Source organism: Myxine glutinosa, chromosome 2, assembly GCF_964187855.1.
Source record: "Myxine glutinosa chromosome 2, kmMyxGlut1.1, whole genome shotgun sequence".
Classification (NCBI taxonomy): Eukaryota; Metazoa; Chordata; class Myxini; order Myxiniformes; family Myxinidae; genus Myxine; species Myxine glutinosa.
This window is the reverse complement of record NC_136262.1, coordinates 158,474,328-158,499,195: the sequence shown is the minus strand read 5'-3', so window position 1 is coordinate 158,499,195 and position 24,868 is coordinate 158,474,328. Positions and strand designations below refer to the sequence as shown.

General features: G+C 50.3%; 1 pseudogene; it reads right to left on the bottom strand.

Annotated features, from left to right (window-relative positions):
• Window positions 1–3,244: 3,244 nt before the first annotated feature.
• LOC137422243 (repressor of RNA polymerase III transcription MAF1 homolog) lies at window positions 3,245–5,083 on the bottom strand (annotated as a pseudogene).
• Window positions 5,084–24,868: the final 19,785 nt, after the last annotated feature.

Genomic DNA, 24,868 nt, shown 5'->3' with positions numbered 1-24,868 from the left:
GGCCGGCCTCCGACGGGAGGCTGCTACCCTCGCCCTGGCAAGGAATGCCCAGAAACACGACTGGCACATCCTGCACAACACCACAACGATAGTGGCGCCTCCAAGCAGACTCAAGTCCCGCCATTCCTACAACAAGGCGGCACAAGAGATGCTCAGTTCTATCCCCGAGGACCTGTCTAGAAGCGCATGGCTTGCGGCATCTTGGAAGCAGGTGTGGGAAACGGCCGGGCCCACCCGCATCCACCGCTACATCTGGGACCCAGGGAGGTGGTGTCATAGGAGAAGACCTACCACGCCTGCAATGGACCTTGCTGAACCGTCTACGTACGGGGGTCGGCCGCTTCAAATCATCGCTGAAGATGTGGGGCCTGGCAGACAGCGCCGCGTGCGAGTGCGGCGAGCCTGAGCAGACTGCCGAACACATAATTACCACCTGCCCCCTATACAGACCACATTCAGAAGCCGGCCTCTTCGACGTAGGACCAGAGACGAGGGCATGGCTGCACGACACTGAGCTGGCCATCTGATGATACACGAAAGAAGAAGAAGTTTGAATCTGCTTCCCTTGCCGGAACGGTCGACTCATCCAAAGGAAACCTTTTTTTTTTTTTTTTTTTTTTTAATGTCCTGGAACCAGCTAACGAATCACTGGAAATTCCAAACAAGAATGTCTGATGACGTTTTAAAGCTAGCGAATTCTCTCAAAGGATAAAAGTTTTACGGACGGCGCGACGCTGGGCTTCACAATTTGTCGGTGGTCGTGGCTTCAATGGCAGGAGGATCAGAGGATCCTCGCCGAGCTGGAGACACTTTAAAGCAGTTAATATCAAATCAAACAAAATGCAATTTTTTTAAAAAAAACTCAACAACTTGCGGTCTGACACCACTATGCCTGCATTAGCTGCATCACCAAACAATTGCCTGTTCTCATTCACGAGTAACTGTTTCCTGGAAGCTGGACTAGTCTGGAGCAAGTGTCTAAAATTACAGTGCGGAGGACGGGTTCTGATCTGAAATTAGCACGGACGATCAATTTGTTCATTAAAATAATGTTGCCAAAACAACATTTGTAAATCCAGTACCATAACCCCAGCTGCACATGTCGCGGCGACAACAGAGGTGCATCCTCACTATCACGTGGCTGAAACAAGCTGCTTATAAAAGGAAAACAACCTAACAGTACTAGTACCCCACTGCAAAGCCGCAATGAGCCGGCGAAGCCAAAGCCTCTTGCCACTATTTTACCCATCACTATGGCTTACATAGGTTAGGTAGTAGGTAGGTGTAGTAGGTACCGTACCTTGTTCAAAATTACACCATTTGCATTCTGGGTGAGATTAAAATTTATAAAATTTCCTTCTTGATTAATTCGGTGAATTCCGTCTCAACTTCGGATATTTCTGGCCGTGAAAAATTACCCCCTACGGCCGCGAGATTTCGAAAAAATATTTCTTCGTCAATTTTAGAATATTTGACGCCGTTTTCAGCCTCCGAAACGCGGTACCGGTAAGCTTTTTTGAAATGTTTTTTCAAATGCTCGAATCTCATTTGTTCCGGTGTTTGGTGACGATTTTCGTTGAAAATAACCAGGGCCCATGCGGGCCAGTGGAACTAGGTTGGTCTTAAAGTATTTTAATTACAAATTAGAGGTGCATAAGATTGTGAATCAAAAAAAGATGGGTGAAACAAACTCCTATTGAACTTTTTCTCAATTTTTATGCATAATTCTGCATCCGCAAGATGGCGTCCTCCATGGAGTGATTTGGTTTTTGAAATATTTTTTCAAATGCTCGAATCTCATTGGTTCCTGTGATGGGTGACGATTTTCGTTGAAGATAACCAGGGCCCATGCGGGCCCGGGAACGAGGTTGGTCTTAAAGTATTTTAATTACAAATTAGAGGTGCATAATATGGTGAATCAAACAAAGACGGGTGAAACTGAAACAAACTCCTATTGAATTTTTTCGCAATTTTTTATGCACACTTCCGCATCCGCAAGATGGCGGCCTCCATCGAGTGATTTGGTGCGTCAAAGCTTGGAATTCTCAAAGGATCCAGCAAAATCTGGCTTTTCAACATAATACGTACGCGTTCATTCACAACACCGGCTTAGCCGGCTACAAACCCAAGCGGTATTCAAACAATTTGCTGAAGGTAAGTGTTAGAGATACCCAGACAGCACTACTTTAAGATTGCACGCGGTCACTCAATGGGTGAGGAAGAGTCGTGTTGGAACATCGGCCCGGCTCCACTCCTGGACTGCTGGGGAAAAACAGTCTGTTAGCTGCTGCACAAACGAACCCGATGAAGAGCGAAGTTACATGCACAGGGCGACGATTTAAAAGTTCACGTGATGGAGGAAAATCGAAAAAGGTTCATGCGGGTTTTTGTCCCCCATCGCACCGTGGAGCGAAAGGGGGACTATGGTTTTTCCGTCCGTGTGTGCGTCCGTGCGTAAGCGAAGGACCGAATTCTAATTTGGTGTGTGGGTGAAACCCACATCAAAATCCAAGATGGCCACCGCCATATATGTCTGACGCCATCCATGTATGTCTGAACATTGTGAGCGGAATATCTTGAAAAATAAGCGAAGTACCAACTTCTAATCTGGTGTGTGGGTGTATCTAGGCATAAGGAAGAACGCTATTGAAAATTGGGTCGCCACGTCAAAATCCAAGATGGCCACCACCATATATATGTCTGAACCTTGTGAGCGAAATATCTTGAAAAATAAACGAACTACTAACGTCTAATCTGGTGTTTGGGTGTATCTACGCATAAGTGAGAACGCTATGGAAAATTGGGTCGTCACGTCAAAATCCAAGATGGCCGCCTTGCGTCTTCCACTTTGTCAACTCATCATTTCACCGACGCGGGACCTCGGCGTAACGCTTGTCCCTAGTCCTCGTGGATAATCGTCTGCCTCCATTTCCTGTACTACTACAACTAATGATCCTCCACACCCCCCAAAAAATACCAAAAATCATTTTGTTTTGCAAATCATGCTTGAATAAATCTAACGGTCAACCTGGACAGGTGCAATATAGGTAATCTCTACATTGTTGACTTCCTGTGGCAGAGTGGACCGAGAGGTGCAAAAGGTAAATACTCAAAACGAGGCCAGTTTCGAGTCAAAAGGTCACGTAGTCATTTGACTTCTGATATTCAAAACAAACGGTATAATGCTCTCCAAATGTAAAACCAGGAAGTAGAACATCGTCCGGTGAAGGTGAACGATGAGAGGCCATGCCAGAATGGGGAGCAGTTGGGTGGAGTACGAGGGGAAGCACATCCTGCGGTGAAAGCACAAGTCAATGGGCATCTTACCCGGCAAGGCCTGTCAACTTCACTTTCATTTAGCAACCGCATTCACCCAATAAATAAATAGATATGGATATACAAACAAACATTCTTCGACAGACGAAATTGGGTGCGAGCATTCACCTCCACAACATTCGTTAAATACAAGGACGCTACTTACCATTAAACTACCCTTCACATTGTAAGTAGTCTTCCTCGTCCAATACCATGTCGAGACTCCAGGGTAGACGAGAGTCACACAGCAATGAGAAACTGCTGCACACGATCATTCGCGCATCCAGGTGTGATGGAACATCCGCACGTCTCATGAAAAGACGGACTACACTTGCAGTGTCACAACGCATTTCAAAATGGCGTGCCTACCCGACGGAGCGGCAGGTCAGGAAAACGATCCTCTTCAACTTTTTGTTGTAAAAAAAAAAGTAGTTGAAGGACCAGAGGCTACCCTCTTCACCATAGCGGTCAGAAGCCAAGTCAGGATTGTAGCTGGATGGGGTGGGAGCACAGGTGATGCAAACCAAATCACGACCGACAATCAGGCCAAAGCACAGGGGAAGATGTCATCAGTTCCAAAATGAACATCCTCCATGAACCTCTAAACTTGGAGGCAGAGGGTTAAAAAAAAATTGCTCTCACCTGTAGATGTCACACTCAGACAGCACAATCTCATCGTCGATAGCCTTCCAAAGCGCAGGTCCGAGCTCGGTGAAGCGGGAGCCAGCAGCAGAGCCAAGGGGACTATTCACTGCATTCTCCACCTGCAGACACGGCCCACAAGCGCCGACACATTACCTTTCACTACTTTGTCCCATCTTACTCGTGATGCCCAAAAATCAAACTGCACACAAACCCAGGACAGCGACGGTTCACGGCTGAACACGTGCGAGCGGGCATGGCTGAAGTCGTGCGAGCGGGCATGGCTGAAGTCGTGCGAGCGGGCATGGCTGAACTCGTGCGAGCGGGCATGGCTGAGCTCGTGCGAGCGGGCATGGCTGAACTCGTGCGAGCGGGCATGGCTGAACTCATGCGAGCGGGCATGGCTGAACTCGTGCGAGCGGGCATGGCTGAACTCGTGCGAGCGGGCATGGCTGAACTCGTGCGAGCGGGCATGGCTGAACTCATGCGAGTGGGTATGGCTGAACTCGTGCGAGCGGGCATGGCTGAACTCGTGCGAGCGGGCATGGCTGAACTCGTGCGAGCGGGCATGGCTGAACTCGTGCGAGCGGGCATGGCTGAACTCGTGCGAGCGGGCATGGCTGAACTCTTGCGAGCGGGCATGGCTGAACTCGTGCGAGCGGGCATGGCTGAACTCGTGCGAGCGGGCATGGCTGAAGTCGTAATGTGGTCGAAAGGCGGAATTCAGAGTCGACATCAGGTAGTACAACGTCTTTCGACTGCAAGTGTCACACAAGGGGCCGTCTCCACCTTCCTCTGCACTCTGACACGCGACAAAAAGTGGGGAATATTTTTGTGTCGAGCGAACAAAAGCTTGAATACGCATCAAAGAAAGCAGGACATTGCATTATGGGAACATTTTAGCTCTGATTGTGCACAATAATTAGGTATAACACCTTCCTGGGCTCACGGCCAGAGCCTGTGGTGCAGACAAGGCCTGCATGAGGTGAGGTTCTCCTTCCAGACAAAATTGCTTGAACATCTGCTTGTCATCTCCAGCCATCTTGCAAGAGTAGCTTTCAATCCTGTTAACAGAGACAGACCGTTGGCAGCAATAGCATCCCAGCAGCTTCCGAACAATGTCCATTTCTAAAATGCCGCACAGAACGTGAACCCACGAGCAGATCAGTGCACCGTTTCAAACCCTCCTTTATTACCCTTATTATTATCAAACTTAGTACATAGAAAATGAATTATGGCTTACATATGCACGCCATTGTTTTTCGAGATCAAATCCACGATGGCCGACTGGCGGCCATTTTGTTACTTAAGCATGTCTCCAACAATTTCTCGAACATGCATGGTCCAATTTTGTTCAAACTTGGCACAATCACAGCACATGATGACAAACACGTGCACCTCACTTTATTTTGCAATCTGATGAAAGATGGCTGACTGGTAGACTGGCGGCCATTTTGTTACTTAAGCATGTCTCCAACAATTTCTCGGACATGCATTGTCCAATTTTGTTCAAACTTGGCACAATCACAGCACATGATGACAAACACGTGAACCTCACTTTATTTTGCGATCTGATGAAAGATGGCCGACTGGTAGACTGGCGGCCATTTTGTTACTTAAGCATGCCTCCAGCAATTTCTCGGACATGCATTGTCCAATTTTGTTCAAACTTGGCACAATCACAGCACATGATGACAAACACGTGAACCTCACTTTATTTTGCGATCTGATGAAAGATGGCCGACTGGTAGACTGGCGGCCATTTTGTTACTTAAGCATGTCTCCAGCAATTTCTCGGACATGCATGGTCCAATTTTGTTCAAACTTGGCACAATCACAGCACACGATGACAAACACGTGCACCTCACTTTATTTTGCGATCTGATGAAAGATGGCCGACTGGTAGACTGGTGGCCATTTTGTTACTTAAGCATGTCTCCAACAATTTCTCGGACATGCATGGTCCAATTTTGTTCAAACTTGGCACAATCACAGCACATGATGACAAACACGTGCACCTCACTTTATTTTGCGATCTGATGAAAGATGGCCGACTGGTAGACTGGCGGCCACTTTAGTTGTAAAAAGCCTGATATTGAAGAAGTCCTCAACCATTTCTCGGACATGGATTCACCGATCTTGTTCAAATTTGGCACAGATATTGAATGATGGGTTACATATGCGCGGTGGGTTAGAAAGGCTCTTCTTCATATTTGATGGGTGAATGGCAGGAAGGACAAAGCCAAATATTGAAGCGGTTTATCCGCTTAAATAAATTTAAGGATTTATACAAAAGAGAGGAAATTTTAAAACAGTTAACCATAATTGTTCTGTCCCTGAATGCAAATCAGACTCACGGAAATAGAGGAAATACAAGAAATATCCATGGATGAGAGGAGTCAATTTCCTATTGGCTAGTTAATACTGTTGATACAATTAGATTCGTAAACAGGATTATAAATGAAATTGACATATGTGGGAAAATTACGTGCCAGGACCAGGAATCAACCCAAGGACCTCTGGTGAACCGTACCAGTGCTCTGCCATCTGAGCTATCTGAGCGACCCTGACTGAGCATGTCATTTTCCCCACACATATTTCTCACGTATATCAATTTAATTATTTAATTATGTTCATTAATCAAATAATTGCTTCACCACGCCCCCAGTGGTGTTTACAATAGAGGACATGGATTTCTCGCCCCCCCCCACCCCCCCCCCCCCCCATTGGAGGAAGACCCTCTCTTGTTCATCTTGCACGTTGGTTTGGCTGATTCCAGGTATGGATGACGGATTATGCAGAGTTGTGGGTTCAAATCGACATGAAGGTGACAATAATAAATAAATAAATATATATATGTACTAATCTTTTGGAAACCATGCTGGATTCACCTTTACCCTGATTGTTGATGAACACCCACCTGGCTCACCAATGACTAATGTAATACCTGCCCAATTCAAACCACTTACTCAGACTGCAATTCCACCTTTTGTGGTCGACGCTAATGTCACCATCACATGGATCATCGTGTTTAATATTGAACACGTTTCTCAAGATTGCCATTGTTAGATAAAGTTGTGATATGGATGGAGAATTAGCACCGGCTACGTTTATATTTACGGTCGTAGTTTTTCGCCTATTTTTATGTTATTTTGTTTCATTATTTTTTGTATTTAATTTCATAATCGTAAACATCAGGTGAATTCTCGTTCGTAAACGCAAAGCCATGGACAGCTCCGCATCGCACGGTGACGGATGCTTGTCGATTACAGAATCGTCGTCACAACCCAAGTCATCAATGTGGGTCACATGGTTTACTGTTAGTAAAATGACGAGTTAAACGACATCAGGTGTTAACTTCGTTATGATTATTTTGTTAACAATGTCCTTCTCCAAATTTGGAATTGTTACATCATAAGAACCACACAGAATTCCACGCAGCCAGTTAGTTCATGATAAGGCCAAGATCCAGAAGGATAGGAAACGTGACTTGGCGTATGGCATCGGATGTGGAGACCCATCACACACTGAGCCCTCCGCATGGGAGAACGTTGGCAAAGTCTTCAGGCCCGTATGAATCACCATCGTCGTCCGGCTTATGAAAAGGCTCTGCTGTGAATACCCATTTGAACCTGCACGGTCACAGCTTCGATAACAGTCAAGTCGTCTTCTTGGGTGGAGAAGAAAAGTGCTTTGCTCGTGGTGTAAAATAATCAATTTGAGAAAGACTTGAATCACCATCTGTCAACAAAAGGGGCGGTTTGCGATGTAACCTGTCACGGACGTGGGACAAGGCTATTACATCTGTCCCACGTCGTCTGCAATCATCACGGGACGCTGGATTGGTCAACAGACCACGTGGCAATGACTTGGAAATTTCCGAGGTTCCTCTTCACTTGAACGTCTGCTGTGAACAAGACGAGTGGATTCTTGCTGAAACGTCGGCTCCTCCAACTTGCAAGTCCAGCTTTTTCAATTATAAACTTTTACTGATTTATTTCGACCGGATGAATCACAACAACGTGCAAGCATTTCCATGCTGTTTCTGCAATTTCCATAATTGGAACGTTTCCATCTTGTCCACCCCACGCCCATTTTCCCCACATCCCTAATTTCCTCCAAGTCCCCCTCGATTTTGTCCCCCAACCCTGTTGTTGGTGTTTCCCCTCTCTCCTTCTCCTGTTCCTTTTGCTCCGTTTCGTCCCGATCCATTCTACGTTCGAGCTCCTTCACGAACCTCGTCATTATACACAAAAAAGCATTTGTAACTCGACTCCAAGAAAATAAGTTGATTATATTTTATTATTTTCCAGTTTGTAAAAAGGTTTGGCTTCAGTTTGAAAAATCCCATAGGAAGGTCGCCCTTCCTTTAATTGTCAAATCATTCCTTTCCATTCGATTCAATTCCCTCCCCTCATTCTTTAGCTTCCCCTGCTGGCCCACAGCAGTGGAGTTAGTGATTGGCCTTTTGTATTTTCTGTGTTTCGTTTTCTGTTTGGATGTCGATAATAAGTTATTCATTTATAATCAAGGTGGAGTGACGTGTTCACTTCCATGGTGAAATTAGACTCTAAAGCAAATAAGTTTTGAGGTTAAGAGAACAGGTATCCACCAGACCAGTTTGGCAGGCCAAGCTTGCTGTGCCCTCTGGGTGTTGCAAGAGTTGCTTAATTAACAATAATGTGACGGATCCTGGAACCAACCTCACACAAAATGACCTGCATTCGTCATAGGCGCAAACACCATACGCAGCTTCTCCCACAGCGGGTGGACACATGGAGAAAGTGAGACGGTTACATTCCCCCCCCCCCCACGCCTCCCCCCACCCCCCCCCCACACCCCCCCCCCCAGCCAGTGAGCATCACCATCGATGCTGCGTGGTCCAACTACCTTGAAATATCCGAAGCCCTGGAGCAGCTTCGTGGCAGCAACACCGAGACACAGGACACACAGTCAGATGCAGCTATTTGGTTGAATGGCATGATCACCTGACCGACATTTTCACTGTATACCTATTCTTTTGGAAGCCCTTTCTAACTGAGATGAATGACACCCACAAAAAATTCTTTTATAAATGCACAATAGTCATTGTTGATAATTGCTTTATCTGTGTGTAAACCACGTGATACTAAATTGATAAATAATCATTCTCAGCACTCTTTTGAAGGCTGATTATGAAAAGAACATCAGTGAGTGAAAATATGGAGCAGGCAATTTAACAGAGAGGATATCCTGGTCGTGGTCGTGGTCGTCGTAGTCGTGGTCATGCTCGTAGTGGTCGTCGGGGTCATGCTCGTAGTGGTCGTTGTGATCGTGGTCATGGTCGTGGTCGTGGTCGTCGTAGTCGTAGTCGTGGTCGTGCTCGCTGTGGTCGTCGTGGTCATGCTCGTAGTGGTCGTTGTGATCGTGGTCATGGTCGTAGTGGTCGTCGAGGGCATGGTCATGGTGGAGGCAGGGGTCAAGACAATATGTAACAAGAACAAGAAAGAGCAATCAGAGATAGCAAACCTTCACCAGGATGTGTCAGTGGTTTTCAAGGCTTTTGTGTTAAAACAAATATGACGGCCGAACCACGTGACCGATGACGTCATCATTATATTTTTTCTCCACCAATTTTTCCCAAGATCATGCTCAAGAAATTTCATCTTGATCGGATGAAGTTTTGTACTTGTCATAATGGAGGCACCTATGACATCATCATTAACAGATGTTCTTCCAAATGCAGAGTTCTTTACAATGAGTCGTCAATTTTTTTTCTTTTCAGCGCTTTCGGAGATATGGAGGTGCAAAGTTTTTCGGTGTTTCCAAGATGACGGCCGACCCACGTGACCTATGACGTCATAATTATCATTAAAAAATACTACAGGTGGAGTTGCACCTATGGTGTAAATTTCCTGCCAATCGGACCAACAGTTGTAGAGAAAATCATATTTATTCTGTGCGGACAAACAGACAGACAAACAGACAGACAGACAAACAAACTCAAATGCAACGAGAACGCCACTCAGTAGAGCGCATACTCCCGCCGTGAGTCAAGTTGGAATAGTACAATTTCACAACAGTTTGAGGGAGTAGTTCAGTGACAACACAAGACAACACAAGACAGACACTGCACAGATATATATATCGATATAATATATAGAAGATAATGTTAAAAAAAAACAAGGCAATTTCACTTACATTTTCGGATTCAGCGTTCAATTCTACATAAGTGAGTGTATTTTGAGGCATGTGTGACTTCAAATAAAATTGTAAGCCAGGAAAACGTGCGTTTCATTCCTCAGGGATACAATTTAGCGGCTACCGCTGGGTATACACAATCGCCTTGCACCTACCGAGGACGCGGAGCGATCACCATGCCGGGCTAGCTCAGGACGCCCGGGCATGCCCGGTCTCGCCTTTCCAGGGCTCGCCCAGGACGCCCGGGCATGCCCGCTCTCGACTTGCCAGGCCTCGTCCAGGACGCCTGGGCATGTCCAGACTCGCCTTTCCAGGGTTCGCCCAGGACGCCCGGGCACGCCCAGCCTCGCCTTTCCAGGGATCGTCCAGGACGCCCAGGCATGCCCGCTCTCGACTTGCCAGGCCTCGTCCAGGACGCCCGGGCATGTCCAGACTCGCCTTTCCAGGTTTCGCCCAGGACGCCCGGGCACGCCCGGTCTCGCCTTTCCAGGGTTCGCCCAGGACGCCCGGGCACGCCCAGCCTCGCCTTTCCAGGGCTCGTCCAGGACGCCCGGGCATGCCCGCTCTCGACTTGCCAGGCCTCGTCCAGGACGCCCGGGCATGTCCAGACTCGCCTTTCCAGGGTTCGCCCAGGACGCCCGGGCACGCCCAGCCTCGCCTTTCCAGGGCTCGTCCAGGACGCCCGGGCATGCCCGCTCTCGACTTGCCAGGCCTCGTCCAGGACGCCCGGGCATGTCCAGACTCGCCTTTCCAGGTTTCGCCCAGGACGCCCGGGCACGCCCGGTCTCGCCTTTCCCGGGCAAACGCTCCGGGATAATGTGTATATATATTGCTGCCCGATAAACGGGCTTTTCAGAGTACCCGAGTTGATTTGACACAATAAAGAAACTCGGACGAATTCCAGCTTTTTGTCGCGTCCATTCTTCCGATTTACGTTGGAGCCCAGCTCCTACAACAACATGTAAAACTGGCCCAAACGTGAAAACAAAACTCGCTTATTTTAAGTCGTACGAGCTAATGCGACCACTCATTCTTCTGGGAAGAATCCCGTGCACATGCAGGTCACACTTATAACTCACCTAAGTCTTTATAAGTTCATCAAATACTGACACCGCGATTGACATTCGCTGAGGTAAATGTTGATATCTCTTCTGATGTAAAAAAAAAAAAAAACAGTTTTAAAGCATTATACGTATCAAACGATACATTTTCTGAAACGGGGAAACCTAATACACACTTTGGTGGTTTCAAAATGACAGAATATGTCTTCATTAGAAAAAAAAAAAGAACCTTGAAGATGACGCTGCTAACACAATACACCACTCTAATGCATAACCACGAGTTTAAACTACATTTACAACAAATATGAAAACTATTTTCATAACACAATGTTATATATAGAACACATAGAAGATAATGTTTAAAAAAATGAGCCCTGTCTTCCAATGGTAAAAAAATCCTTCAACAAATTCCTGGATCCGGAATAATATCCTGAGCTTCACCAAAAACTAATCAATTCTTCCTTATCCCAAGGGCAATCATCCCACCAACTTTCATCCAAATCCGTTCAGAACTTTTCCAGATATCCTGTTCACAAACACACGAACACACACGCATGGACACGATCGAATGCATCACTCTCTGGCGGGAGTAATAACCTCTCAGGCGAGGGTAACTAGACGGAGGCTGTCTGCTGTCACTAATGAAATATTAAAGGGCAACAATAGTTATCAGAGGTTTGACCATGAGATAAGCAGGTTGTCATGTATGAAGCTGCAAATATTCATCGTTGTATCCCTACACCGTGACCGCATTGTATCCCTACGCCCATGCTCGGATGGCGCTGAGGTGAATCGGGCCTGTATTGGCAGAGTGAATAAACGTGCATGACAATCGATCGTAGTTTGTCGAGATACCTTCCATAGCGACGAGGATAAACATCTGGACCATGACTTCTTTCGGCCATATCGATGAATTCGCCCCTCATGAGGGGGAGTATTCTGAGCGGTTGTCTTTTTACTTCGAGACGAACGGCATCGCGACCGAAGCCCGGATGAAGGCCGTCTTCCTGTCCGTTTGCGGAGGTGAGACGTTCACACTCGTTAAAAACCTGATTCGGCCTCGGACAATCCAGGAGCTCACGTATGCAGAGCTCAAGGCCGCTTTGAAGGAACATTGTAATCCATCTCCTTCAGTCATCCTGTGTCGGTTTAATTTTTACATGTGCAGACAACAGCAAGGTCAGTCGATCGCAGACTTCATTGCACACCTCAAAAAACTGTCACATCTGTGTGAGTTTGGGGACACGATTGATGACATGCTCCGTGATTTGCTGGTGGTTGGCATGTCCGATGACCGCACTCGTAGACGCCTGCTTGCTGAGAGAAGACTGACGTTCCAAAATGCCAGAGACGCCGCCATTTCCATGGAGAGTGCTGAACGCAACGCTACAAGCATCGGTGCCACTCGCTCGTCTGGTACCAGCCCTGCTGTGAATCGGTTGGATCATGTTCAGCCAAAACGTTGGAACAAAGCTCCTCGTCAGAAGCCAGTGCAGTCTCAAACACACAACAAATGTTTTCAGTGCAACGGAAAGCACCCTCCGGAGACGTGTCGGTTCAAAGATGCAACCTGCCATTTCTGTTCGAAAACTGGCCATATTGCTCCAGCTTGCATCACTCGCAAATCGGGAAAAGGGAAAGCTGCTGACAAGATTCATCAGTTTATCGATTCGGAGGAACCTGAGCTTGACCAGGTGAGCTCTGTTTCTGACAACTCAGAATCGTATGACCTGCTTCATATTGATTCTCACCATAGACGGGACCCTCTTCTTGCCACTGTTGTCGTCAACAATCGACCATTGCAAATGGAGGTCGACACTGGTGCGGCCATCTCGCTCATCAGCCATGCTGTTTTCACAAACCTGTGGAGTGATGCTGACCGACCCCATCTGAAACCTACTACCTATGGACTCTCCACCTATACAGGTGAGAAGATTGTTCCCTGCGGTACATGTGACCTCACGGTGGGCTACGATAACCGTGACTTTCACCTACCCCTGATCGTCATTCCTGGAAAGGGCCCTTCCTTACTCAGCAGGAACTGGTTGAGCATAATTCGACTGAAGTGGAAAAGCATTCATCAACTCCGGGCAGTCAACGTTTCTGCTACCGCAGCATACACACTCAAAAATGTGCTGGATACGTACCTGGATGTCTTCAAGGATGAGCTTGGAACCTTGAAAGGACATACGGCTAAACTCAGGGTTGACCGGGATGCCAATCCTATATTTTCAGAGCTCGCCCAGTCCCTTTCACCCTGCGTGAGCGGATTGACAAGGAACTGGAGCATCTTGAAAATCTCCTTTTCTTCTCAATTTCCCCCCTCTCACTCCCTCTCCTCAAAGCGTCCTCCCCGCTTCTTCCCCCTTCCAACTCTCACCTCCATCTACCCCAACCTTCTGCCTCGCTCTTCCCCCTCCTCAAATAACACCTCATTGTGCCTCACCCAATCACCATCAAACCTTTTGGCCGCCCCATCCTTCCCTTTCTCCGAGCTATTCTGAAATCTCTGACACACCTTCAACAGCTCTCCCTACCTCTTCCACCTCTTCCACATCTTACCCTACCCCTCCTCCCCCCTGTTCTGTATCCGATGCTCCCCCTTCCTCTTCATTAACGGTATGGACCTCAAACATCCGGGCCTTCGTTCAAACTTAACTGATCTCTCCATACAGGTTGCTTCTGTCAAACCAGACGTGATCTGCTTAACAGAAACTTTCCTCCTTCATGATGTCTCTGATTCCTTAGTATCTCTCCTGGGTTACTCCCTCCTCCGGTATGATAGACCTGAGCCTCGTCCTGGAGGTGGGGTTGCTATCTTTATCAAAAACTCTCTTCCTCACTCGCCCTGCACTGCACTCTCTCCACCTCACCCCCAGGAATACCTCTGGCTACGGCTTCCCCTTCGCTCCCACCTCTTGTTCATATGTGTGTTGTACCGTCGACCAAACAGTAATAACTCCATCTACATCTCACTGTCTGATAATATGGACCAACTTCTATCGACTCATCCCAACTCTCTCTTCCTCATATGTGGTGATTTCAACTGTCATCATGCCAGTTGGCTGGGTGTGGGTACCTCTCTCACCAGCCATGGCTCCTCAGCAAAGGACTTCTGCGACTCACTGGGACTGACACAATCTGTCAATTTCCCAACCCGGATCTCAGTCAACGGAGAATCTTCTCTTCTGGACTTGGTTATGACTAACTTCCCTGAAAATGTCTGCTGCTCTTCTTCTGCTCCAATCGGCTCTTCTGATCATGTGCTTGTTAAAGTGGACATCTCTCTGACCATTTTCAGAGAGCCTCCTCAGCGTCGACGAGTCTGGCATTTCACTCAGGCCAACTGGCACGGTCTTCAAGCAGCCATCAATCATCTGGACTGGTCTCCCATCTCTACTGCCTCTGACATCAACTCATCCTGGGAATTCTTCCAAAGTAAATTGCTCTCTCTCATGCACAGATTTATCCCTTCTCGTCTTCAGTTGTCATACCCTTCCTCCCGTCCATGGTACATGGAACCTTGTGGTGAGGCTATTGCCCAGAAACAACTTGCTTTCGTCTCCTGGAAAGCAAATCCAACGGAAGGAAATCTCATTTCCTTTCACAAAGCCCGAAACAAGTGTGTGTCCACCCTCAGGAGAGCCAGGAAACAATATCTCTCCGTCCTCAGGACCGAACTCTCTTATCTGTCTCCCTCTTCCAAATCCTGGTGGCATCTGGTGAAATCTGTTTCTGGTGTTTGTTCCCCCTCCATCCCCTCCCTCACCTTAAATGCCCACACGGATGACTCCGCACGTGAAAAAGCTGAATGCCTCAACTCTGTGTTTGCCTCTAAATCTTGTGTCCCAAAACCATCCCTCTCTGTACCCACCGTACCCAGTCGTACCCAGCTGCTCCTGGACTCTGTGTCCTTTCCTCCTGACAAGGTGGAAAAGTTTCTGTCAACCCTCGACTCTGATTCTGCAACTGGACCTGACGGCATCAGCCCACGGGTCCTAAAATCATGTTCCTCCGCTCTTTCACTCCCCCTCTCTGTTCTCTTCACCCTCTCTTTTGCTCAAGGTCATCTTCCATCTGCTTGGAAATTTGCCAACATCACCGCTTTGCACAAAAAAGGTGCAAAAACAGATCCCAGCAACTACAGACCAATCAGCCTTCTCCCAATTATCAGCAAAGTCATGGAATCCATCATTGCTTCAGATATGAAATCTTTCCTCTTCTCCAATGGCTTGATCTCTGATCATCAATTTGGTTTCAGACCTGGACACTCCACTCTGGACATGCTGCTTCTGCTTTCTCAACAATGGATGGAGGTCCTCAATGCCAAACAGGAAATTAGAGCAGTCTCCCTTGACATATCACGTGCCTTCGATACGTTCTGGCACCCCGCTCTGCTCACCAAACTCTCCTCTTTTGGTATCCATGGAAATCTCCACGCATGGCTGGCGCACTTCCTCTCTAGTCGTCGTCAACGTGTGGCCCTGAATGGGTTTCTCTCATATCCTCTTCCTGTTCAGGCTGGAGTTCCACAAGGCAGTGTTCTGGGCCCTGTGCTTTTTCTGGTCTTCATCAATGATCTCTCTGACTCTCTTGAAAATCCTCTCTATCTCTTTGCTGACGACTCTACTCTCTGTTGCTCCATTCTTCATCCCTCAGATCGGCAGTCTGCAGCCTCCTCACTCTCTGCAGACCTTGACAAAATCACAGACTGGGCAAACAAGTGGAACATGTCTTTCAATCCTGACAAATCTCACACTCTTACGATGCCTCTCCGAAAAGACCGACTGGACAACCCTCCCATCCACTTTCTGAATAATCCTCTCCAAGAAGTTCTGTCACTCAAGCTTTTGGGTCTCACTATCTGCCATGATCTTTCTTGGAAAAACCACATTTCAAATCTGGCCTCCAAAGCCAGTCGCCGACTGGGCATCCTCCGTCGTGCGAAGTCCTTCCTTGGCACACCTGAGCTCCTCACCACAAACAAGGCTTTCATCCGCAGCTCAATGGAGTACTGCTCTCCCCTCTGGGCTGGTGCTCCTGCCTCACACCTAGCTCGCCTTCACGCTGTTGAAACCAAAGCATTCAGAATCATTGGAATCTCCCGCGATGAAGCTAACTCCAAGGGCCTCTCACTCACTCACCGCAGGCAGGTTGGTGGTCTTTCCGTCTTCTACCGACTCCTCTCTGGCCTTGCCCCCCCAGCTCTCTCTGTGCTCTGTCCCGCAAATATTCCTACAGGTCGCACAAGATCTGCCTGCAACCCTCTTTTGGTTAAACTGCCAAAATCAAGACTCTCTGCTCACCTTCACTCCTTCATTCCTCTTTTCTCCTGCCTCTGGAACAAACTCCCTCACTCTCTTCAATCCCACTCCACCCGCCAAGTCTTTAAAACAGCTGTTCACCGCCATCTCTTATCTTCCCCCATCCAAAACCTTGAGCTTTTCTACCCCCGCTAATTCACCCCAGATCCACCTTGTTTGAAATTCCAAGTTCTTTCCTGGAAGTCCTGGCAGTGTCCATATATTTTATACCTCTCCCACCTTCCCATGCCCCCCCCCCTCCAAAGCCCTCGCCCTCTTTCAGATCTCTCGATGTCTCCACGTCTCTCGGTCCCTGCTCTCAAATGTTGTGTTCGTGTCCTTCCCCCTCTCTCCCCATCTTGTCTACCGCTCCCGATGTTATATGTTTTATGTGTCTGTTTGTCTTTCTGTGTGATTAATGTTCGCTCTTTCACGAGCCTCGATCTTGTATACAAAAAAAAAAAAAAAATCTGGGGATCATCAAGCAAATCCAGCATGCCGAATGGGCGGCGCCCATCGTTACGGTCATAAAATCGGACCAGTCCATCCGCATATGTGGAGATTATAAAATGACCGTGAACAAGTGTTCTTCATTGGATAAATATCCAATCCCGAGGATCGAAGACCTCTATGCTCATCTCACGGGAGGCAAGACTTTTACGAAACTCGATCTCAAATCCGCCTATCTACAGCTCCGCTTGGACGAGAATTCGAAACAGTATCTTACCATCAACACGCATCGTGGGTTGTACAGGTACCACCGACTCAGTTTTGGAGTGAAATCTGCACCTGGAATTTATCAGCGCGTCATGGACAGTTTGTTTGCCGCCGAACGCAACGTCGTTTGTTACCAGGATGATATTCTGGTTACTGGTCGTACGGACACGGAACATCTACAAAACCTGGATAGAGTTCTGAAGTAGATTTCGGACTCCGGCCTACGTTTGCGTCGATACAAGTGCAAGTTTATGGTGCCATCAGTCACGTACCTGGGTCATACGATTGATGCCGAGGGTCTACACCTGACAGATGAGAAAGTCCGAGCTATAAAGGATGCTCCTGCTCCACGAGACGTGACCGAATTGAAGTCATACCTCGGTTTGCTTCAGTTCTATGGTCGTTACATCCCGAATGTGACCGGCGTTTTGGGCCCCCTTTATCGGCTTTTGAGGTAAGGAGTCTCCCGGAGCTGGGGGTCTACTGAACAATCAGCATTCCAGACCTCTAAGGATCTGCTCAAATCGTCCAATGTTCTCGTTCATTTTGATCCAGAGAAGGATCTTGTGCTGACATGCGATGCCTGTCGGTATGGAGTGGGGAGTGTATTATATCACACGTGATGCCTGATGGTACAGAAAGACCTGTTGCATTTTCATCCAGAACGTTGTCCCTGGCAGAGAAGACCTATTCCCAACTTGACAAGGAAGGATTGGGAATCGTTTTCGGCGTCAGCAAATTTTGCCAGTACCTTCTTGGACATCATTTCACGATTCGCACTGATCACAAGCCGCTGATCAGTCTGTTTGGTCCAACTAAGGCGACATCTGACACACTACCGCCCAGGATCATCCGCTGGTCCCTGTTTCTCGCTGCTTATGACTACACCATATGTTATAAGCCCGGTTCGTCTATCACAAATGCAGATGCCATGAGTCGGTAACCCCTTCCAGAATCCGTTGATGATTCGCCTGCACCAGGATCCATTATCGCACTGATGGATCATCTGGAAGATTGTGCTCTCGATTCCGGCCAGATCCGCACTCATACTCGACGAGACCCCGTTCTGTCCAGAACTGTCCAGGCTGTACAGCTTGGATGGAATTTGCTACCTGAGAGTGACCCAGCTTTTGCGGCTTTTAAAGCACGTAAAAACGAACTCGGCGTGGAAAATGGTTGCCTACTCTGGGGATGTCGTGTCGTGATCCCGGGAAATCTGCGTTCCAGGGTCATGGATGAAATCCATGACTGTCACCCCGGGATTGTGACGATGAAGTCACTCGCTAGAAACTTTGTGTGATGGCCGAATCTTGATGCTGATATCGATCATCATGTTCGACATTGTTACCCCTGCCAGAGCACCCGGAATACACCTGCGAAAGCACCACTGCATCCCTGGGAATGGCCCAGCGAACCGTGGCATCGCCTTCATCTCGATTATGCCGGGCCTATTAACGGCAGCATGATTCTAATAATTACGGACGCGCACACAAAATGGATTGATGCCTATGTGACGCGTGGTACTACGTCAGCCATTGTCATCGAAAGATTCAGATGCTGTTTCGCCACTCATGGTCTGCCCAGGATGATCGTGAGTGATAACGGTTCGTGTTTTTCCAGTCCCAAGTTTGCCGAGGTCACACGTCGGAACGGCATCAAACATAAGTTTGTCAGCCCACATCACCAGGCTTCAAATGGCTTGGCCGAACGATCCGTGGGAATCATCAAACCCGGATTGCGGAAACTTCAGGAGGGAATCCTGGAAACAAAGCTTTCTCGTCTCCTGTTCAAATACCGCATCACGCCACAATCGACAACCAGTGCAGCTCCGTCTGAGTTATTGATGAAATAACACTTGAGATCGACACTTGACAATCTCAAACCAGACATATCATCAAATGTTTATCAGAGCCAGCTTAATCAAAAGTTGGTGCACGATAAGACGTCCAACAGTCGATGTATCAACATCATAGATCCAGTGTTTGCCCGAAATTTTGGTGCAGGTGCAACGTGGCTACCGGGGGACATCATCGAGAAGCCAGGTCCACTGTCCTGTGTGATTCGCCTGCAGGACGGCCGCGAAATTCGTCGACATCAGGACCACATAACCTACCGTCACTGTGAGTCGATAGAGCCTGCAGCATCGTCACAGTCAGGACAACAGTTCGACCCACCACTGCCGGAGATCGTCGTGGCCGCTCCAGCCGGCTCGGATGCCCCGAAAACCTCTGCGAACGCTATACCCTTCGTGGAGACCAAAGGAATCACCTCGGACTCTGTATCCACTGGTACACCGTGACCCAAAGGAATCACCTCGGCCTCTGTATCCACTGGTATACCGCGACCCAAAGGGATCACCTCGGACTCTGTATCCACTGGTACACCGCCACCCAAAGGGATCACCTCGGACTCTGTATCCACTGGTACACCGCGACCCAAAGGGATCACCTCGGACTCTGTATCCACTGGTACACCGCGACCCAAAGGAATCACCTCAGACTCTGTATCCACTGGTACACCGCCACCCAAAGGGATCACCTCGGACTCTGTATCCACTGGTACACCGCCACCCAAAGGGATCACCTCGGACTCTGTATCCACTGGTACACCGCCACCCAAAGGAATCACCTCGGATTCTGTATCCACTGGTATACCGCCACCCAAAGGGATCACCTCGGACTCTGTATCCACTGGTACACCGCCACCCAAAGGAATCACCTCGGACTCTGTATCCACTGGTACACCGCGACCCAAAGGAATCACCTCGGACTCTGTATCCACTGCTACACCGCGACGCTCAATGCGTGAGAGAAAAGCACCCGACCGGTTGAATCTTTGAAGATGTTTTTTTTCACGGTGACACATGTTCTATTTTCACGGTGACACACGTTCTATTTTCACGTTGACACATGTTCTATTTTCACGGTGACACATGTTCTATTTTCACGGTGACACATGTTCTATTTTCACGATGACACATGTTCTATTTTCACATTGACACACGTTCTATTTTCATAGTGACACATGTTCTATTTTCACGATGACACACGTTCTATTTTCACGTTGACACATGTTCTATTTTCACGGTGACACATGTTCTATTTTCACAGTGACACATGTTCTATTTTCACGTATTTTCATGATTCTCATAATCGTTTGCACACATATTTTCACATGTTTTGGAAATGTTGCTTTTGAAATGTCAATTCTTGAAATCTAGCACGTATTGCTCTTGGTAATTTTGGACTTAAAGGGGAGGATGTCATGTATGAAGCTGCAAATATTCACGATCCCACACCCCCTCTCGCACATTTCCATCCCTCCTCCTCGCACGATCCCACACCCCCTCTCGCACATTTCCATCCCTCCACTCGCACGATCCCACAATCCCCTCTCGCACATTTCCATCCCTCCTCCTCGCACGATCCCACACCTTCTCTCGTACATTTGCACCTCCTTCCCTTCGCACGATCCCACACCACCTCTCGCACAATTCCATTCCCCTCCCCCCCCCCCTCGCACGATCCCACACCCCATCTCGCACATTTCCATTCCCCTCCCCCCTCCTCGCACGATCCCACACATCCTCTCGCACATTTCCACACCTCTCCTTGCACGATCCCACACATCCTCTCGCACATTTGAATCCCTCCACTCGCATGATCCCACACCCCTCTCGCACATTCACACCCCCTCCTCCCTCCTCGCATGACCCCACGCCTCCTCTCGCACATTCCCACCGCCTCCCCCTCGCACGATCCCACACCTCCTTGCACATTTCCATTCCCCTCCTCCTCTTCGCATGATCCCACACCCCCCTCGCACGATCCCACACCCTCCTCGCACATTCCCACACCCCTCCTCGCACATTCCCACACCTCCCCTCGCACGATCCCACAACCCCTCTCGCACATTCCCACACCCTCCTCGCACGATCCCACACCCTCCTCGCATGATCCCACACCCTCCTCGCACGATCCCACACCCTCCTCGCACGATCCCACACCCTCCTCGCATTTCAATTATCCTGACGATTCGCCGACTACGTTAATTAGCAACGTTAGTTTTAGTGAGATATATTGAACAACACGTTTGTTACCTCCGCCACCAAAGGTGGATGGATGGAGGTTTTGTCTTCTCCCCTGTCTGTTTGTCTGTTTGTCTGACAGTTTGTGAACAAAATATCTCAAAAAGTTGTGATTCGGACGAAATTTGGTAGAGATGCAGCGTAAGTGACAAGGACGAAATGATTCGATTTTGGTGAAGATCCGGATCCGGATCCGGCTAGTAGAATGTTTTTAGATGATTCTTCACCATTGGGAGATCGGGCCCAAACGATACATCGCAAGATATCACAATAAAAATATGGATGGATTTGGACGAAACTTATTGGACAGGTTGTGTCTGTGATGAGGATGAATCGATTCTATTTTGGTGAAGATCCGGATCCGGCTACTACAATTTTAATAGTGATTCTTCACCATTGAGTGACAGGGCCAAAAACGATAAATAGCAGGATATTGAAGGAGCTGGGGCTCCCACGTCGATCGGAAGAATGGACGCGACAAAAAGCTAGAATTCATCCGAGTTGCTTTAATGAAATCAAACACTCAGGCACTCTGAAAACCCGTTTATCTGTCAGCAATATATATCTATTATCCCAGGGGGTTTGCCCAGGCCCGGCGCCAGGGGGCGTGGCCCAGCGTCCTGGCTGCGGCCTGGCAAGTTGAGGGCGAGCCTGTCCGGGCATGCCCGGGCATGCCCGGGCGTCCCGACCGAGGCCTGGCAAGTTGAGCGCGGGCCTGCCCGGGCGTCCTGGACGAGCCCGGCATGGTGATCGCTCCGCGTCCTTGATAGGTGCAAGGCGATTGTGAAAACTCAGCGGCAGCCGCTACACACGTCCCCCCAGAATCGACTTGCACCGGCAGGGTCAATTTGAGGGGGGTCCTGATGACCCGGCCGAAGCGACCCCTGGCGGGTCGTGGGAGGGGGTCCGGTGAGGTGGTGGGCGGTCGAGTGGGGGGCACCGTGGACGGGGGGCGGCCTCGCCGTGGCGGAAGGGCCACCCGTGGTGGGTGGTCGACGTCCACGTGCGCCGGCTTGAGGCGGTCCACTGCAATCCGGTCCGACCTGCCGCCGATGTCGATGACGAACGACTTGTCGTCCCGTCGCAGCACCCGGAAGGGCCCGTCGTACGGCGGCTGGAGTGGCCACCGATGTGCGTCGTGACGCACAAAAACATACTCCGCTGTGCGGAGTGCTGGGGGGACGTAGGACTGGGGGTCACCGTGGTGGGATGTTGGCACGGGGGCAAACCGTCGGGCGGCCTCCTGGAGGTCCGAGCGCTGGTGAGCTGCGGACCAGGGACTGGTAGCGTCGGGCACAAATTCGCCCGGGACGCGTAGCACCTGGCCATAGACAAGCTCGGCGGTGGATGCCTGGAGGTCCTCCTTGGGGGCCGTGCGAAGGCCCAAAAGGACCCATGGCAGCCGGTCGGCCCAACCGACGTCTTGAAGGCCGGCCATGAGCGCGGCCTTCATGGAGCGGTGGAATCGCTCGCACAACCCGTTTGCTTGGGGGTGGTAGGCCGTAGTACGGTGGAGCTTGACCCCCAGGTTGCGGGCGACCGCGCCCCACAGCTCGGAGGTGAACTGTGGTCCGCGGTCTGACGAGATGTCCGCCGGTGCGCCGAAGCGGGTGACCCAGGTGGCGATGAAAGCCTGCGCCACCTCGGCGGTGGTGGTGGAGACGAGGGGAACGGCCTCCGGCCACCTGGTGGTCCTGTCCACCATGGTGAGCAGGTGTGTGAACCCCCGTGACGGGGGGAGGGGGCCCACCAGATCCACGTTGACGTGGTCGAAACGTCGTTCGGGCACGGTGAAAGGTGCCAGCGGGGCCTGGGTGTGTCGGTGGACCTTGGCCCGTTGGCAGGCCGTGCAGGTGCTGGTCCAATCGCGGACGTCCCGACGAAGGCCGTGCCAGACGAAACGCGCCGACACCAGCTTCTGGGAAGCTTTCCGGCCCGGGTGGGAAAGGCCGTGGAGGGAGGCGAAGATGCGGCGTTGCCAGGCGACGGGCACGATGGGGCGAGGCTGGCCTTGGGAGACGTCGCAGAGCAGGACAGTGTCCGCGCAGGGGATGTCGGCCAGGCGGAGGCCCGTGTCCGCCGCCCGGAGGGCTTGCACCGTGGTGTCGGTGGTTTGGTCCGCCGCCATAAGCGCAAAATCCACGCCCAGGTGGACCGCGTTCACGCTGGCCCGGGAAAGACAGTCGGCCACGGCGTTGTTTTTGCCGGCGACGTGCCGGATGTCCGTGGTAAACTCCGACACGGCGGAGAGGTGGCGCTGTTGGCGGGCCGACCATGGCTCCGTGACCTTGGCCATGGCGTAAATCAACGGCTTGTGGTCGACGAACGCCGTGAAAGGTCGGCCCTCCAGGAGGTGGCGGAAATGGCGGACGGCCAGGTGTAGACCGAGGAGCTCCCGGTCAAACGTGCTGTATTTGAGCTCGTTCGGCCGGAGCTGCCGGCTGAAAAAAGCGAGTGGCTGCCAAACCCCGTTCACCCATTGCTCATGTACGGCGCCCACCGCGTAGTCGGAGGCATCCGTGGTGAGGGCGATGGGAGCGTTGAGCACCGGGTGAGCGAGCAGTGTTGCGTCGGCGAGGGCCCGCTTTGAGCGTTGGAAGGCCGCATCCATTGCTGCGGACCAGGCGATGTCGTGCTTGGCCGGCTTGCCCCAGAGGGCGTCGTAGAGGGGCCGCATGAGTTGAGCAGCGCGGAGCACGAAGCGGTGATAAAAATTCACCATTCCCAGGAATTCCTGCAGGGCCTTTATGGTGCGGGGACGCGGGAACGTGGTGATGGCCTCGACCTTGGTTGGCAGCGGCACGGCCCCGTTCTTGGTGATGTGGTGGCCCAAAAAATCAACGGCCGTCGTGCCGAAGTGGCATTTGGCCGGGTTGACGATGAGGCCGTGCTCGCTGAGGCGCTCGAACAGTGTTCGGAGGTGGAGGAGGTGCTCGGCCCGGGACGTGCTGGCGACGAGGATGTCGTCCAGGTAAACGAAAAGGAACGGCAGGTCACGCAGCACGCCGTCCATCAAGCGCTGGAACGCCTGAGCCGCGTTCTTGAGACCAAACGGCATCCGCAAGAATTCGAATAAGCCGAACGGCGTGATGACTGCCGTTTTAGGGACGTCGGCCGCCCTGACAGGTACCTGGTGATATCCCCGTATGAGATCAATTTTCGAAAAAATGACCCGTCCCGCCAGACGGGCGGAGAAGTCTTGGATATGCGGGATCGGGTACCTGTCGGGGGTGGTAGCGTCATTGAGACGGCGGTAGTCGCCACACGGGCGCCATCCACCCCCCGGCTTTGGCACGATGTGCAGTGGCGAGGCCCACGCGCTATCGGAGCGCCGCACGATGCCGAGGTGCTCCAACGCGTCGAATTCGGCCTTCGCTACGGCGAGCTTGGCTGGGTCGAGGCGGCGGGCCCTGGCGTAGACCGGCGGGCCCGTGGTTGGTATGTGGTGCTCGATCCCATGCCGTACTGCGACGGCCGAAAACGTCGGCCGCGTGAGGGCCGGGAACTCCGTGAGCAGGCGAGCAAACTCGTTCGCCGCCGGGACGGTGCATGCCAGCTCGGTC